This window comes from Haliotis rubra, unplaced genomic scaffold, assembly GCF_003918875.1.
Source record: "Haliotis rubra isolate DU_JTF1 unplaced genomic scaffold, ASM391887v1 Scf877, whole genome shotgun sequence".
Taxonomy (NCBI): Eukaryota; Metazoa; Mollusca; class Gastropoda; order Lepetellida; family Haliotidae; genus Haliotis; species Haliotis rubra.
This window is the reverse complement of record NW_025767609.1, coordinates 374,995-391,753: the sequence shown is the minus strand read 5'-3', so window position 1 is coordinate 391,753 and position 16,759 is coordinate 374,995. Positions and strand designations below refer to the sequence as shown.

Here is a 16,759-nt window from a genome sequence, read left to right as displayed (position 1 = left end):
TTGGGATCCCTATGCGGGATTAGCAGCGAAGATGTCGGTTAGTCAAGAGCTGGTTAACAACAGCGTGGGCTTTTGTGTCACCTGCTATGTTAGTGAGCGAGTGTAGTTTTACGCCGCTTTTAGCAATATTCAAGCATTATTTCGGGACACCAGATATGGACTTCACACACTGTTCCCATGTGAAGAATCTAACCCGGACTTCCGCGTAATGAGCGAACGCTTTAACCACTAGGCTACTCCACCGCCCATGTTATGATAACATGACCTGGCAACCAGCACTTCGTATGTGCACTTTGTGACTGCTATTCACAAGTAGCACAAAGATCTTAAAGAATCCTTCAGAATTTGTAACTTGGTGCTTGATCAGTTCCTTATACATGACCAAGAACTACCGAGTTCTTTGAGAGGAATTTTAGAAGTTGTAAAGATGAAGGAAAACCAAGTTCTATGGAAAGTCAATGTACATCAACCATGTTCATTGTTTATACTCACTATGCAGCTATGTATATATTCTCCTTGTTACAACTCTGTGTATCACTTGCTTGATAACGGTGTTAGTACCTACACCGAAACGTCACACTCACTGCAATAAACAAGTTGACTATCCGTAGAACTTGGTTTTCTTACATAAGAAGGTTGTATTTTGCAGTTAAGATTATTGTTAGTTGATTTGAAATGATAATAAAGTAAATTTTATATGTAGATGACATCATGAGCAGCGCTATACACAGCTTGAAGACGGCACGTTTCCGTAACGTCATCGAGGCTGGCCAACCATTCCCGCAGTCGTGACCACTCGCCCGTTTCCGTAACCTCCATTCGGCGTGTCCCGGAATAACACGAGTTGGTCACGAATGCCATTCCCGTTACCCTCTCGCAAGAAGCATGATCAACATGAACCAGGAAAGTCCACGGGACAGTGCTCAGGGGGTGGGGCGACAAATGACTGAAACGTTCGTAAAACATTGCGTTCAGTGGACGTGAAATCCCAAATGATTACATTTGACCTATTGCTAAATGGTATTGTGGAAATTACTGAGAAAATTTAATATAAAAAATACCATACGTTATATCTGGCCACTTTCTGAAAGACATTGTGTATTCACAGCTTAGGAAATGGGAGCCGTACCAATACTACTAATTTACAAATGTCAGAGTTTATTCACGCATCTGTGTTACCCACAAAACGTTTTGTATTTTATGTTCATTTAACATTCAACATCAGGTCAACTGACTAATACAGTTTGGCGTACAAAGAATGGTTATTCTATTCTCGCAATACAACTATGCGTCGTCGGACGAACAATTTACACTACAGAGGCCACCAGTGGAAGGCGGCGAAGTCAGGTTGACCCTTGGCGGTAGATGGGATGGACTGGTTGGTCAGTACTCTGCCCCCCTTGTCCCTGGCTTGCTGATCTGTCCGCGCTCTTCCCGCTGTCTGCCGGTTACCCCACTGTATCTCGTCCTCCCCTGTCCTGCCTGCTTTAAGGACTAACGACGTGTTTAGGTAAGGAATTCTCATTGGTATATTCTGGTCATTTTCAGACAAGTGTACACAACACAACATTATCATTCACATCTGTGTGCATTTATTTGATAGTTATTCTAGGCATCTAACATATTTTCCCAGTTCTATATGGCACAACAATGTTTGCACAAATTCCAAAACAATGTCTAAATACACTTTGTTTACTTTAAGCACACAGATGAATAAACGAATATTCTGTGATTTGTCTTACTGAAAGAAGCGATACAATTTCAAAATAATTCTCAGTGCAACATAAGGTGCTTGTAGAGGTGAGGTGAAATTCGGTTTTACGTCGTGCTTGAGAATATTTCGCTCATATGACGACGTGCATGCGTGTGTATGTGTATGTGCGGCTGCTTGTACTAGTCCAGACTGAAGCTGGTTTTATAGTGCTAGCCCACTGAGATACCATGCCGCAGTGAAGCATGAATACCCCACTCAGACACATTATACTGACTCCGAGCCGACCAGTCCTTGTTGTACCCATAAATGCCGAGCGCCAGGCAGGGACCAACAAGTACCATATTTTAACGTCTTTTGGTATGACGCGGTCGGGGATCGAACCCGCGACCTTCCGCTCTCCGGGCGGACGCTCTAACCACTACACCACGGAGGCGGTCGTGCTTGTAGAGAGTTTTAAGGTTCTGTTTCTGTTGTTGAGACAGAACCTAACGAATAATTGGGTTTTTCCGGAAATCTATCATTTTAACGCCAATAAACAGTCACACAGTCTCCATAAATAATACTTGATGCCAAACGTTTCCACCTAAAACCCGAACCACATCCGGCACTGACTCTTTTGTTGCGATCTGGGTTGAGCACAGTTCAGTTGAGTGTCCTGCAATATGGCCACAGCTACAACGAAACTAATATTTTGGTGGATCACACTGCGTATGTGTCTGTGTCATCAGCCCCCAAACCCTTTCCTGCGTCATGAAAGAATCTCATTTCAATTGGACAGCCGAACGTCCATGGCCGATCTGTCAGGTCCTGTCTTTAGCCACGTCAGCAAAGTAAAGTGTACCCTGCCCTGGTATGCTTTGAAAACACCTCCTGCACATGTGTGTTCTACTGGAAGAGTGAGGGGAAGTGTAGAATTACTACCGCACCACAAGCATCTCCTGAACAAGGTGGGCATGGCAACGCAACCATACAAGATCCAAAGACCAAAAAACAAGATACACACACACACACATACACACACGCACGCACGCAGACATACAAACATATACATACATGCATGCATACATACATACATGTACGTACATACAGTACTTAGAACTGCAAATATTCTTTTTCCAGTATTGTGCATTACTGGCTATAACATCATGACCATTTACTTGTGTGTTTGGTAACTGTCAATGAATATAACCAGATGTTCCTACTGTATACACTGATGTCGTTTGATATATCGTTTTACTAATCATCTGCCACGCAGTAGAGATCTGGGCCGCCTCTGTCCGCCATGAATGATCACAATGATATCGAAATAATGTTGAAATAATCCCCAAGACGCCATTCCTCAGCCTTCTCAGGTAAATCTGATTCTTTGGAAAGAGTGGGGGAACTAATGGAGAGTGAGTGTGCTTGTAGTAGTATTCCAGCAATATTCAAGCAATATCACTGCGGGGGACACCAGAAATGGTCGTCACGCTTTGTAGCCATGTGGGGAATCGAACCTGGGTCTTCGGCTCGACGAGCGAACGCTTTGACCACTAGGCTACCCCACCATCAGTGAACGAATGGGGATGATATGTTCAATCACGTGGACACTTCCCCTTCCGACCCTTAAACGTTCAGAAGCTCCCACTTTTCCATGACAGGACTCGTTCTGTGTCCAAGACAACAAGTACCATTAATCATGTATCTATAGAGAAAACGGAGCGATCGTATGGTTAACAAAGATGTTTAAAGGAAGGTAAAGAGCTGATGTTAAAAAGGGAGTTTTTGACACACATTTGAACCTTTCTGAACAATTATGAACACTGCAATTTATCTGTATCTTTCCGCAAACGATGTAATATATTTCCATTGAATAAAAAACATGAATGTGTGTAACCCTTGACCAGCTTGTGGTCATTCAATAAACCGACCCAGTTTTAACTGTTTGACTCTGTATTGTTCATTATTAAGTATTATATTCATCCCCATGTTCAGTAGTGTCAACTGTATGTTTGTGTCATATATTAGATGCAATAACTGTGGACGCAATCCCTTTGGAGATTGTAACACACCTTAGTTTTGTGCTAATACATTCTTTAAAAAAAAGAAACGCCTCTGTCAGTTTAAAAGAATTTTCATGTAATTTCAATGTTAAAAAGGTGACAATTCACACGTCTATTGACAAAGAGTCCGCCAGCACAACAGCAGCCTTTATTGTTGTGTTTCTGTTTATTTGAGTCCACAAGATGGCGTCAAAGTCAGTACTTTGTATGGCCACCATTGGCCTCAATATGGGAGTTCATCCCATAAGTGTTCTGTTAGGTTTAGACCTGGTGATCGGGAAGGCCATGGTGCTACGGTTTAGAATTTGCCTTGACTAAAGAGTTGTGAGTCTCCTTTAAACCAGCAAAATAAAATACAGACATAGTATCAGGCTATAGTATTCAATTAAATATTGAATAAACCATGAGCAAGGTTACAATGAATGACAGTACAAATTTCTAATAATGGGTCCAATACACTCAAAAGCATCGATGCGTTTCTTTTGTTGAAGAATATATATGGCTACCATGGTCATACTATGGCTACCTTGGAGTAGAGTAGTAAATGACACACATTACTTCAATACTTGTAACCCCCAGCCTCAAACAGATGCGATATTCATATTGTTCACCGAAAGATCACCTCTAACCAGGTTATAATGTGACCGTTCATAATAATATTCACCGACATGTCCCACCGAACCATGCTATTATGGGGCTACCAATCTTCTTCTTCCCCCTTTTTGGCAAACGAAACCTTGGATCAACAGTATGTGTTCGTTGCTAGGCAACCTGCAGTCTGTCATGAAATAATCAGTACCAGCTGATATCAGTGACAGGTATGTCTTCTCAATGATGGATGTTACACATTCCAAAGGTTAAAGTTGCACAGTATCCGTCGGTACACTTCTAACGAAATTAATCCTTCAGGTACAAACAGTCTAGTTTGACGCCGCTTTTAGCAATATTCCAGGAATATCACAGAGTGGGACACCAGAAATGGGCCCATATGGGGAATCGAACCCGTGTCTTCGGAGTGACAGCGGACGCTGGTATACAACTTTTGCATATACCACACTGAATAAGTGAATAAAGTACGAGTGGTGGGCAGGGGGCAGGGCATCGATAATGGGTACATATCCATGTTTCTTTTGTGAACTAATCTAATTTGTGTCAGCTTATTCTTGTCTAATAATATATACATATGCATCTTCAAAACTTCAGGTCAGTTTATAAAAATGATAGTAAGTATCACACCTGAAGGCAGTGATATAACAATCGCCAAAAAACTTGACTTCCTTGAAGGGACTTGACATTTGAGGACAGGAGGACCTTCGGAAAAAAATTAGCATCCCAACCTGCATACACTGACCTCCTCTCCTTGCTGATCTGATTTTCGTTTAGTGAATACTAGTATGTTTCAAAATGTTTCCTGAACAAAATTACACAAGAAGTAATGCCTCATGTCGGTCATACGTACATCCATGCATAAAGTATTCAGAGAGGGGGAAACACTCTCAACAGGACTGCAGGAAACGGGTACGACTTACCAAATTTAAGTTTTATGTCGAGCAGAATTCCAGCCCCAGCCTTTGGTTATCACACAATCGTGTCTGTGGATATTTCCTGGTGGACTTCAGTTTACTGTCCGGTGGGAACACCTGGTATCATCACTATTTGATAATTAGAGAATAACCCACGAGGTACGAGTGATTATGGGAAATATGTCCCGAGTGAAATTAATGTTCACTGCCCCGAGCTTTAGCGAGGGACTTAAACATTAATTTCACGAGGGACATATTTCCCGTAATCACTCGTACCTCGTGGGTTATTTTTTTATTACCCATTCTGTAATTAAACCGAGAAACCAGTACTTATGAACTCAAAGCCGCACCTCGTTATGTGTTTACAACGTAATCAGCTGATCCGTATTAATGCGCAGAGGAAACCAAACGGCTCACGCCTAATGGAATCGCATACGAACCCCAATATTGGACTGTAAAAAACGGTATGAAAAACAACACAATTCATCAGCTTCCAAATTCGTTTCATGACGATTTTATTACCCACACACACCTGTAAAGATTAATTTCATTTTTAACGAGTACACTCGCATATGTAATATTTAGTCGTAGATCGCAAATATGTAGCCTAGATCAACTCGTGACAGAAAGTGGGTGACTGTGGTTGGATACAAAACAGCAAAAACCTGTCAATTTTTGTCAACGTTAACTGATACAACAGTGAAAATCTGCAAGAGAAGAATTAAACGCAGGAATGGTGAACTTCTTTCTAAGAAGACGGTTCACAATAATTAACGTTTGTCAACATTTTGACTTCGACCTAGTTTTGGCTCGCGTTCGTGTCCTTGTCAGGAACGATAACTCCAACTTAAGTCCGAGTCCGAGTCGACAACAGGCAAAATACGCCTTTTCGGTGCAAGTGGTTGGTTGAAAGAAGAATCATTTGAAATAGTTGAATACTCCGCCGTAAATTGGACCAGAAAAAAGAGTATGAACAGCATGGATATCATGGGAAACTGAATTCATCTGGGACATGACTGATTAGGACTGATTCGACTGAGGCTTTGGTGCATTTTGTAGGCAAGGGAGAGACTGGCCTGTGTCACGTGATGTTGAATCACAGTTGGAGGACAGAAGTCTGTTGATGTTTTGGTGTTGTTTTTCATACATTGTGGAATAACTGTTGATGGACTGAACGTTTTTGTGCCCTGACACTTGCATGATCTGGTGAGCTGGAACACCTTTGTCAGACAAAGTTTGAATCATGCGTTTCCTGGCGCTATGCTTTGTCAACCGTTTGTCATTAGAAAGCCCTACTTCACTTGCCATTGATTTCATCAGTGATCCCAGTTTATTTCTGCTAACCGGTTGACGTTTAAAACCAAGTATTCCCGGTTCGTACCCCAAACCTGGGTGTTTGTTGCCAAATAGAATGGATGATCATCATTGGAGAAGTTTAGTGGTCTCAAGGCACGGTACGACTTGTAAACAGCGACTGGACAACACAGATCCCCAGGTTGTGCCCATGCTTTAGGAGCAAGATCGCTGCCGTTCAATATACTGAAGATATTTTCGGTTCTCTGAATCAACTTTTAGTGTTACATCACCCCATTACATACGCCTGTGCGGCGTCGCCGATCTCAAGCCAAAATAAACCGTGTTGGTCCACCATAATGTGTTTAAAATAGAATCTGACGTGCTGGTGCCTAGTTGGCCACATTCACGGAGTTTCTGTAATTCAGTGACAGATACAGGATCAGCACGGAATGGCAGGTTTCCTTTACCTTGTTTTTCTAATGACTTGAGTTTTGATTTCAAAACCTCCCTATGTTTCATGAAATGCATTGACTCGGCTAACACATGTGAGTAGCCATTACGTTTCAAATAGCGTTCAACGCTACCCTTTATTCCCCGGAGGGAAGACGGTTCATACTCCGAACCATCAGATTTCCTTGCCGATATGAAAATTTTACACAGGATTGTGTTCAGTTCATGGGGGGCAAGTTCATCAAGTTGTCTTGGATCATTAAGACTCTCGCGAAGAAATGTATAAACAAGATTTATGTCCAATTTTGTCGTTTTCATTGTGTTTTTGTTTTCGGTCGCAGCCAAAAAGTTATCAATGTCATGGGCATAAACAGGAACAAACCTGTCAAAAGTTTTGTTTTCGATTTGGGGTTAAAAAAAATCATCTTGTAGCAAATCATTTATGACACTCTGGGACAGGTGGGGACTTTGGTGAGAAGCCGACTCGCTCGCGATTGTTTCCAGCATTACTTTCAGTCTGTACCTTGCAACTTCCATTTCTCAATATTCCGTGTTTATCACATACACGGGAAAGGAATTTAGCGGTTGTGTTATTCTTGTTACACGTCCTGTAATGTCTCCGTCCACCTTGACCAGGTCATTGACTTTGATTGGCGTTAACTGGGTAGCCATGTTTGCTTTCAAAGACGACTTTAATATGATTATCAATTTTAGACATTTTTTTTATTACAAAACATGTTAAGTACACGACGCTGTATTGTTAATGAAGTATGAAATGAAACATTAAATTAGCATCAAAATCGAAATCCTGGATGTTGCTTTTGTTCTGTTTTTAATCTCGAATAAGTGCGATTACATCACGGTCAATTTATCAATGAATCGATGAAACTTTATAAATGAACGTAGTGTGTGAAAGTAGTTACGGCATCCAATGAAAATGTACAAATATATGATCAACCAATCAACGTCGAGAATCACTAAATTGCACTCTGTGCAAATATCAAAAAGATATTACACGGGATCTCCTCACCCGTATGGGTAATAATGGTTCATAAACAGCATACAACTTGGTTCTAGTATTTAAAAGTTGACATCTGGCAGGGATCATCAGCTCAGGTTCCCTTGATCCTGGCACAGTCAGGCTTGTTAGGCTCATCATCAGCTCAGGTTCCCTTGATCCTGGCACAGTCAGGCTTGTTAGGCCCTTCTTCAGCTCAGGTTCCCTTGATCCTGGCACAGTCAGTTTGGCCAGGCCCATCATCAGCTCAGGTTCCCTTGATCCTTGCACAGTCAGGCTTGTTAGGCCCTCTTTCAGCTCAGGTTCCCTTGATCCTGGCACAGTCAGGCTTGTTAGGCTCATCATCAGCTCAGGTTCCCTTGATCCTGGCACAGTCAGTTTGGCCAGGCCCATCTTCAGCTCAGGTTCCCTTGATCCTTGCACAGTCAGGTTTGTTATATTAGGCCCTTCTTCAGCTCAGGTTCCCTTGATCCTTGCACAGTCAGGCTTGTTAGGCCTTTCTTCAGCTCAGGTTCCCTTGATCCTGGCACAGTCAGGCTTGTTAGGCTCATCATCAGCTCAGGTTCCCTTGATCCTTGCACAGTCAGGCTTGTTAGGCCCTTCTTCAGCTCAGGTTCCCTTGATCCTGGCACAGTCAGTTTGGCCAGGCCCATCATCAGCTCAGGTTCCCTTGATCCTTGCACAGTCAGGCTTGTTAGGCCCTCTTTCAGCTCAGGTTCCCTTGATCCTGGCACAGTCAGGCTTGTTAGGCTCATCATCAGCTCAGGTTCCCTTGATCCTGGCACAGTCAGTTTGGCCAGGCCCATCTTCAGCTCAGGTTCCCTTGATCCTTGCACAGTCAGGTTTGTTAGGCCCTTCTTCAGCTCAGGTTCCCTTGATCCTTGCACAGTCAGGCTTGTTAGGCCTTTCTTCAGCTCAGGTTCCCTTGATCCTGGCACAGTCAGGCTTGTTAGGCTCATCATCAGCTCAGGTTCCCTTGATCCTTGCACAGTCAGGCTTGTTAGGCCCTTCTTCAGCTCAGGTTCCCTTGATCCTGGCACAGTCAGTTTGGCCAGGCCCATCATCAGCTCAGGTTCCCTTGATCCTTGCACAGTCAGGCTTGTTAGGCCCTTCTTCAGCTCAGGTTCCCTTGATCCTGGCACAGTCAGGCTTGTTAGGCTCATCATCAGCTCAGGTTCCCTTGATCCTGGCACAGTCAGTTTGGCCAGGCCCATCTTCAGCTCAGGTTCCCTTGATCCTTGCACAGTCAGGCTTGTTAGGCCCTTCTTCAGCTCAGGTTCCCTTGATCCTTGCACAGTCAGGCTTGTTAGGCCCTTCTTCAGCTCAGGTTCCCTTGATCCTGGCACAGTCAGGCTTGTTAGGCTCATCATCAGCTCAGGTTCCCTTGATCCTGGCACAGTCAGTTTGGCCAGGCCCATCATCAGCTCAGGTTCCCTTGATCCTTGCACAGTCAGGCTTGTTAGGCCCTTCTTCAGCTCAGGTTCCCTTGATCCTGGCACAGTCATCCTACCCCAATTGCGTTGATCGATGTTAATGGTGTTGATCACTGGATTGTCTGGTCCAGACTCAATGACATACATGCTGCTGGAATATATATATATATATATATATATATAGAGAGAGAGAGAGAGAGAGAGAGAGAGAGAGACAGAGAGAGAGAGATAGAGAGAGAGATAGATTGAGAGAGAGAGAGTGAGAGAGATAGAGAGAGAGTGTGAGAGAGTGTGAGAGAGAGAGACAGACAGAGAGAGAGGGAGGGAGGGAGGGAGGGAGGGAGAGAGATAGAGAAAGAGAGTTGGAGAGAGTGTGTGAGAGAGAGAGACAGACAGAGAGAGAGACAGAGAGAGAGAGAGACAGAGAGAGAGACAGACTCCCCAGTATGACAGGTAGGTGGCTCAGGATTGGTTGCTGGCATGAGTCCCTCGCCGTCATATTGCTGTTATATTGCTGTAATCGGCGTACAACCTGACTCTCTCACATGTTCCTGGTTGCTGGAATGTGTCCCCAGCAATCATATTGCTGTCATATTGCTGTAATCGGCGTACAACCTGACTCTCTCAAATGTTCCTGGTTGCTGGAATGTGTCCTCAGCAGTCATATTGCTGGAATATTGCTGTAATCGGCGTACAACCTGACTCTCTGACGTGTTGCTGGTTGCTGGAATGTGTCCCCAGCAGTCATATTGCTGGAATATTCATGTAATCGGCGTTCAACCTGACTCTTTCACTTGTTGCTGGTTGCTGGAATGTGTCCCCAGCAATCATATTGCTGTCAAATTGCTGTAGTCGGCGTACATCCTGACTCTCTCACGTGTTGCTGGTTGCTGGAATGTGTCCCCAGCAGTGATACTGCTGTCATATTGCTGTAATCGGCGTGCGACCTGACTTTCTCACATTTTGCTGGTTGCTTGAATGTGTCACCAGCAGTCATATTGCTGTCATATTGCTGTAATCGGCGTTCACCCTGACTTTCTCACTTGTTGCTGGTTGCTGGAATGTGTCCCCAGCAGTGATATTGCTGGAACATTGCTGTAATCGGTGTCCAACCTGACTCTCTGACGTGTTGCTGGTTGCTGGAATGTGTCCCGAACAGTCATATTGCTGGAATATTGCTGTAATCGGCGTACAGCCTGACTCTCTCACGTGTTGCTGATTGCTGGAATGTGTCCCCAGCAGTCATATTGCTGTCAAATTGCTGTAATCGGCGTGCAACCTGACTCTCTCTCTTGTTGCTGGTTGCTGGAATGTGTCCCCAGCAGTCATATTGATGTCATATTGCTGTAATCGGCGTTCAACCTGACTCTCTCACTTGTTGCTGGTTGCTTGAATGTGTCACCAGCAGTCACATTGCTGTCAAATTGCTGTAATCGGCGTTCAACCTGACACTATCGCTTGTTGCTGGCTGCTGTAATGTGTCCCAGGCAGTCATATTGCTGTCAAATTGCTGTAATCGGCGTACAACCTTTCTCTCTCACGTGTTGCTGGTTGCTGGAATATATCACCAGCTTTCTTATTGCTGTCGAATTGCTGTAATCGGCGTACAACCTGACTCTCTCACTTGTTGCTGGTTGCTTCAATGTGTCCCCAGCTGTCATATTGCTGTCAAATTGCTGTAATCGGCGTACAACCTGACTCTTTCACTTGTTGCTGGCTGCTGCAATGTGTCCCAGACAGTCATATTGCTGTCAAATTGCTGTAATCGGCGTACAACCTCTCTCTCTCACGTGTTGCTGGTTGCTGGAATGTATCACCAGCTTTCTTATTGCTGTCGAATTGCTGTAATCGGCGTACAGCCTGACTCTCTAACTTGTTGCTGGTCGCTGGAATGTGTCCCCAGCAGTCATATTGCTGTCATATTGCTGTAATCGGCGTACAACCTGACTCTCTCGCTTGTTGCTGGTTGCTTGAATGTGTCCCCAGCTGTCATATTGCTGTTAAATTGCTGTATTCGGCGTACATCTTGACTCTCTCACTTGTTGCTGGTTGCTGGAATGTGTCCCCAGCAGTGATATTGCTGTCATATTGCTGTAATCGGCGTTCAACCTGACTCTCTCACATGTTGCTGGTTGCTGGAATGTGTCACCAGCAGTCATATCGCTGTCAAATTGCTGTAATCGGCGTAGAACCTGACACTCTCACGTTTTGCTGGTTGCTGGAATGTGTCACCAGCAGTCATATCGCTGTCAAATTGCTGTAATCGGCGTTCAACCTGACTCACTCACTGGTTGCTGGTTGCTGAAATGTGTCACCAGCTGTGATATTGCTGTCATATTGCTGTTATCGGCGTTCAACCTGACTCTCTCACTTAATTGTTGCTGGTTGTTGGAATGTGTCCCCAGCAGTGATGTTGCTGGAATATTGCTGGAAGCGGCGTACCTCACTCACTCACTTGTAGCTGATGTCTTTCTCTCCGTGTTTTCAACAGTTGTATATTTCACACCATTCTTTTATGCGTATAACAATTACACTTTTTGATATAACATTGCATATGATTTACTTGGTCTCGTAGCAATGTGGCTAAAATAACGCAGATGTCATGTTCAAGGTGAATTCACTCACTCACCCTGAAAAATGGGGGTCATGACACTGGTGCATGAACCTGGGTCTAGATTTTCGAAGCTCACTTAGCGCTAAGATAGTCGTAAGTTAATGTTAATGTATGGCACTCGCGACTATCTTAACGCTATGAGAGCTTCGAAAATCTAGACCCTGGGGTTTACAAGGGGGTTTTGTGTCATAAATGATGCAACTCATTTCTTTGACTGGGGAACGGAACGATAAAAAGTATGAACGCGATAAAAAACCCTTTCTAAATCTACAGGAAACCAATTCCAGGTTGGACCCATGCTCGTCGTAAGAGACGACTAACGGGATCGGGTAGTCAGGCTCGCTGACTTGGTTGACACATCTCATAATATCCCAATTGCGTACATGATCACTAGATTGTCTGGTGCAGACTCGATTATTAACAGACCGCCGCCATATAGCTGGAATAGTACGGCGTTAAACAGCCAACCAACCAATCCTTCCAAGATGAATGTCTATTGCAGGATTCCGACTACATCATTCTATCATGGATATCGTATGGATCACATCAAATAGTCATGATATCATGTGTTCACGAATTCATATGTCATATGTCAATTCTCAAGACAACCATTATCAACAACATGTTTGACTGTAATACCTGAGAACTACCCCCAAAATGTAATCTTTTGATCAAATGAATTAAACAGTGACTACAGATTATCTGGCAACGTGATGACGCCACACGTGGTCACGTCTGAACACCGCAACGATACTCAACACATGGATTATGCCCAATTTATTGTCTTATTAGCAGCACGTCAAGTGCCACAGTATACACGAGTATATTATCAACATGGGTTCACCATAGTACGTGTATATAATTAAGAAAACAACATAAAACTATGTATGTTCTCCCTAACAAATATACTTATTATTATGGCGGTGGTGCGGCTCAAGAGCTAAAGAGTTCGCTCGTCACGCCGAAGACTCGGGTTCGATTCCCCACACAGGTACATTGTGTGAGCCCATTTTCGGGCATGACATTGCTAGGATATTGGTAAACTGTAAAACATAAAACCAATAAAACCACACTCGCTTACATAACATTACCCCCGCCTTGGTCTCTCAAGTCTGCCTTTCTATCCCCACAGGTGAAGCCTATTTCTGGTGTCCCCGCCGTGATATTGCTGGAATTTTGCTAAATGCGCCGTAAAACCATACTCACCCACTCACTATCCCCACAGAATCCTGCCACTTGCGGCGGTGGGATAGCCTAGTGGTTAAAGCGTTCGCCTGTCACGCCGAAGACCCGGGCTCAATTCCCCACATGGGCACAATGTGTGCAACCTATTTCTGGTGTCCCCCGCCGTGATATTGCTGGAATATTGCTAAAAGCGCCGTAAAACCCAACTCACTCGATCAGTCACTCCTGCCACTTGCCCCATCAGTTTAGTTTTGGGGCTTTTTTTTTGACAAATCCAACCTGTCTTCTCTTCAAAGCTAGTAGTCTTCCACTTGTAACTATTCTTTTTAACCAGCATCGCTGACCGTGCAAACTGCGGAAAATTGGCCTTCCCGGGAGCCCAGTTGGTGTACTTGGCCGACGACCCGTCCATGTACGTCCAGCCACCAGGAATGTCATAGTACACGCCGATGAAGATCTTTTCTTGAGCTAAAAATTAAATGTCATTTTGTCCATAAACACATGACATACTTAACATCTTCAGTTTGAAACTGGATTAAAATATTTTTTTATGATCACATAACGAACTTAACAAGATAATTTAAACAAAAATGAAATATTTTGTAATTGTGGAGACGAACCGTTAAAAAAGCAGCCCCTCCCGGGCAGTATGTACGGAATGTAGTACTGGTATGAAATTCAGTTTCTACATCATTCATCTGCATCCTCTCACGAACCGGCACAGGGGGCATCTCAAGCGCCGCACTTGTATATATGTGCACAGTATCCTGTAGGCGTGCCATTAACCTGTTATTGTGGGTTCGATTCCCGCGGGCCCCGACTATAGGTTTGCAAGGACCACATCTGTGTGTATCACTAATATTGTCAGTATCTAAGACATATCTTATCAAAAACAAATTCCAGACCAATCCGACATGTCAGCATATGACTGAAATACTGTTAAAGGTGATTTTAAACTCACTCACTCAACCACCCTACTACGCATTCACCCATCCTACCACTCACTCAGTCAATCACTGAATCACAATCACTCAATTAATAACTCACTCAGTTACTCACTCAATCACTGAACCATCCAATCAGGCACTCAATCAATGAGCCATCCGATCAGGCACTCAATTACTGCACCATCTAATCACGCTCTGAATCACTGAACCATCCAATCACGCACTCAATCACTGAACCATCCAATCACGCACTCAATCACTGAACCATCCAATCACGCACTCAATCATCCACTCATCCACTCACTCACTCACTCAGTGCTGTAGGTAAATACCAGAGTGTTCCACTAGTCTGACGGCGATGTCTTGTTTCTTCTGGCTGTCTACTTGAAAGAGGGAGGTGTCTCCTGGTAGGTTCTTACAGACAACTTCTGCCTCCTGAAACCGCTTCTTGTCATTTTAGTAGATCAGGTACAAGTCAATTTCCTTGAAGTAAATCCACACCATAGGTTGGATAATCTGGAAAAGATTGGTTTCTAAATCTACACATGATCGTGAACTGAAAATGCCCCGAGACAGATACGGTATTCATGGGACACATAAAGTATAGTGAGATTCTGTATCCTCGAAACTTTGAGCAGCTTGTGTTCTCACGTCACCACGTTGAAACACAATGAGTCCTACCGTAGGCTCGGTAAAGAAGGAAACTTGATTCCCCGATAAGGAGAACTCTTTTCCACTTACGCGTTCCCCATCGTCAGTGTTTTCTTCTTCAATGGAGACTTCGACGTTGATGTTCTCGCTTCAGAATTCAGTTGCTGGCTAAAACCTGTGCCAGAAGTTCGAGTCCTAGAGGGTCGAAACTGGAAGGCGGCCATGGGGACGGTTGATACCTTCATTGCTTGGTTAAAAATGTCGCCATAAGTGTGCCAAATAGTGTTTTCTAACACGTTGAATCGACGAACAATGACAGAGGTACCGGTTTGAAACATTGTCAACTACATGTATTTATATTCGTGCAATTCAAAAATGCTTGGTTGTGTTTCTTCGACAATTTTAACACTCTTTGTGGATGAGTAAGTGAGTGAGTGGGAGAGTGAGTGAGTGAGCGAGTGGCAGGATGGTTGAGTGAGTGACTGAGATTAAAGCAACCATAAACACTCTTTCACTCAAATCGAAAAATTCTTTCACAAAATTACCGAAGAAAGAATTCCATGTCATAATAACTTTTGCCACTGAGTACAACTATTTGGTGAGTTGTATCAACAGTTACATGTTTTGTGTGCGTGCGCGTGTGTGTGCGCTTTCTTGTTTTGAAATAGTACATTATGCATTTCTCTCAATAATACGAACTATTAGCCCTCAGGGAAGCTACCACATAATTTATTCAAAACAAAATTACGTATAGGGATTACAATATTAAATTTTAAAGTTCGAATGAATTAATGCAACGTTGCATTTATTCGACTCTCGCGCCCTCTACCGGGCGACCATTATTTCAAGCGAACCCTATAGCGGTATGTCTCTTGGAACACTATAACGCAACTTGTTATTGAAAGCAGTTCGGCAAAACCCCTCAACACCCCCTGCGGCAGTTATCGATGTATGGAGCAAACGTTTACATTCCATATATGGCAAGTATTATCTATTTGGAAGCTGTTCGCCTCGAAGTTTCAGTTATCGATTTCAGGCAAGACGTAAGGGATAATAAGTCTTTTACTGCATCAACAGGAAGCTAAAGTGAGTACATGCGACCCCAATATATAAAATAGAGGCCAACATATTGTCGAATTGTGTGACATTGTGCCTTTAAGGCCAAGTGCCCGGCAGGACTATGTCGTCTTTCAACCAGCCGCTCTTTCCTCCAAACATTGGCCAGCATCGCGAAGTCTATTCGCTCGTATGCAGCTAGTCTCATGCGAATACATCCTCTTCACTTAAAAATATTCTTTAAAACCATCGATTTAAATATAGTTCATGTAAGTGGATCGCCGTGTCAGTCACTGGGTTACCTGTGCAAATTGGTTCTTTTGCGGACCGCCGTTATTCAACTCGACAGTTGCTGAGTGTGGCGTTAAACAAACAAATAAATTGACAAAACATATTTAGATCACTACTTGTAAGTTTACTGGTTCAGAGGGCATATTACATAATCTCGGACGGCGGAGATGCCTAGTGGATAAAGCGTTCGCTCGTCATGCCTAAGATCTGGGTTCGATTCTCCACTTGGGTACAGTTTTGGAAGACCTTTACTGGTGTCCCCCGCCGTGACATTGCTGGGATATTGCTAAGGGCGGTGTAAAAGCCTACTCACTTACTCAATCACTCTCTCACTCACTCACTCACACAGGTTTACCTCACGCAGGTATTACTCACCGAAATGTATATTTCTTAGTGAACGTCAGTGGTTGGCAGAAACAATATCCAGGACACCATATTGACGTTGTGCCATTGTTAAAATCAACTCTAGAGTGGGTTTCATGCACGTGTATAAGCAGGGTGTGTTGTGAGTGAGTTTAAAACTAAAATTTCACTGCGAT

At 43.6% G+C, this 16,759-nt stretch overlaps 1 long non-coding RNA gene across 2 annotated transcripts; it reads right to left on the bottom strand.

Annotated features, from left to right (window-relative positions):
• Positions 1-461: 461 nt before the first annotated feature.
• On the bottom strand, positions 462-15,497 carry LOC124263288. 2 transcript variants are annotated; one of them, XR_006894804.1, is made up of 3 exons: positions 15,487-15,497; positions 12,347-12,351; positions 462-622 (listed from the first exon to the last, which is right to left on the bottom strand). It is a non-coding gene; the product is annotated as an uncharacterized LOC124263288 (long non-coding RNA). The 2 variants fall into 2 exon arrangements; XR_006894803.1 differs by lacking the exons at positions 12,347-12,351; positions 15,487-15,497 and adding exons at positions 2,865-2,870; positions 15,009-15,018.
• Between the last annotated feature and the right edge of the window lie 1,262 nt (positions 15,498-16,759).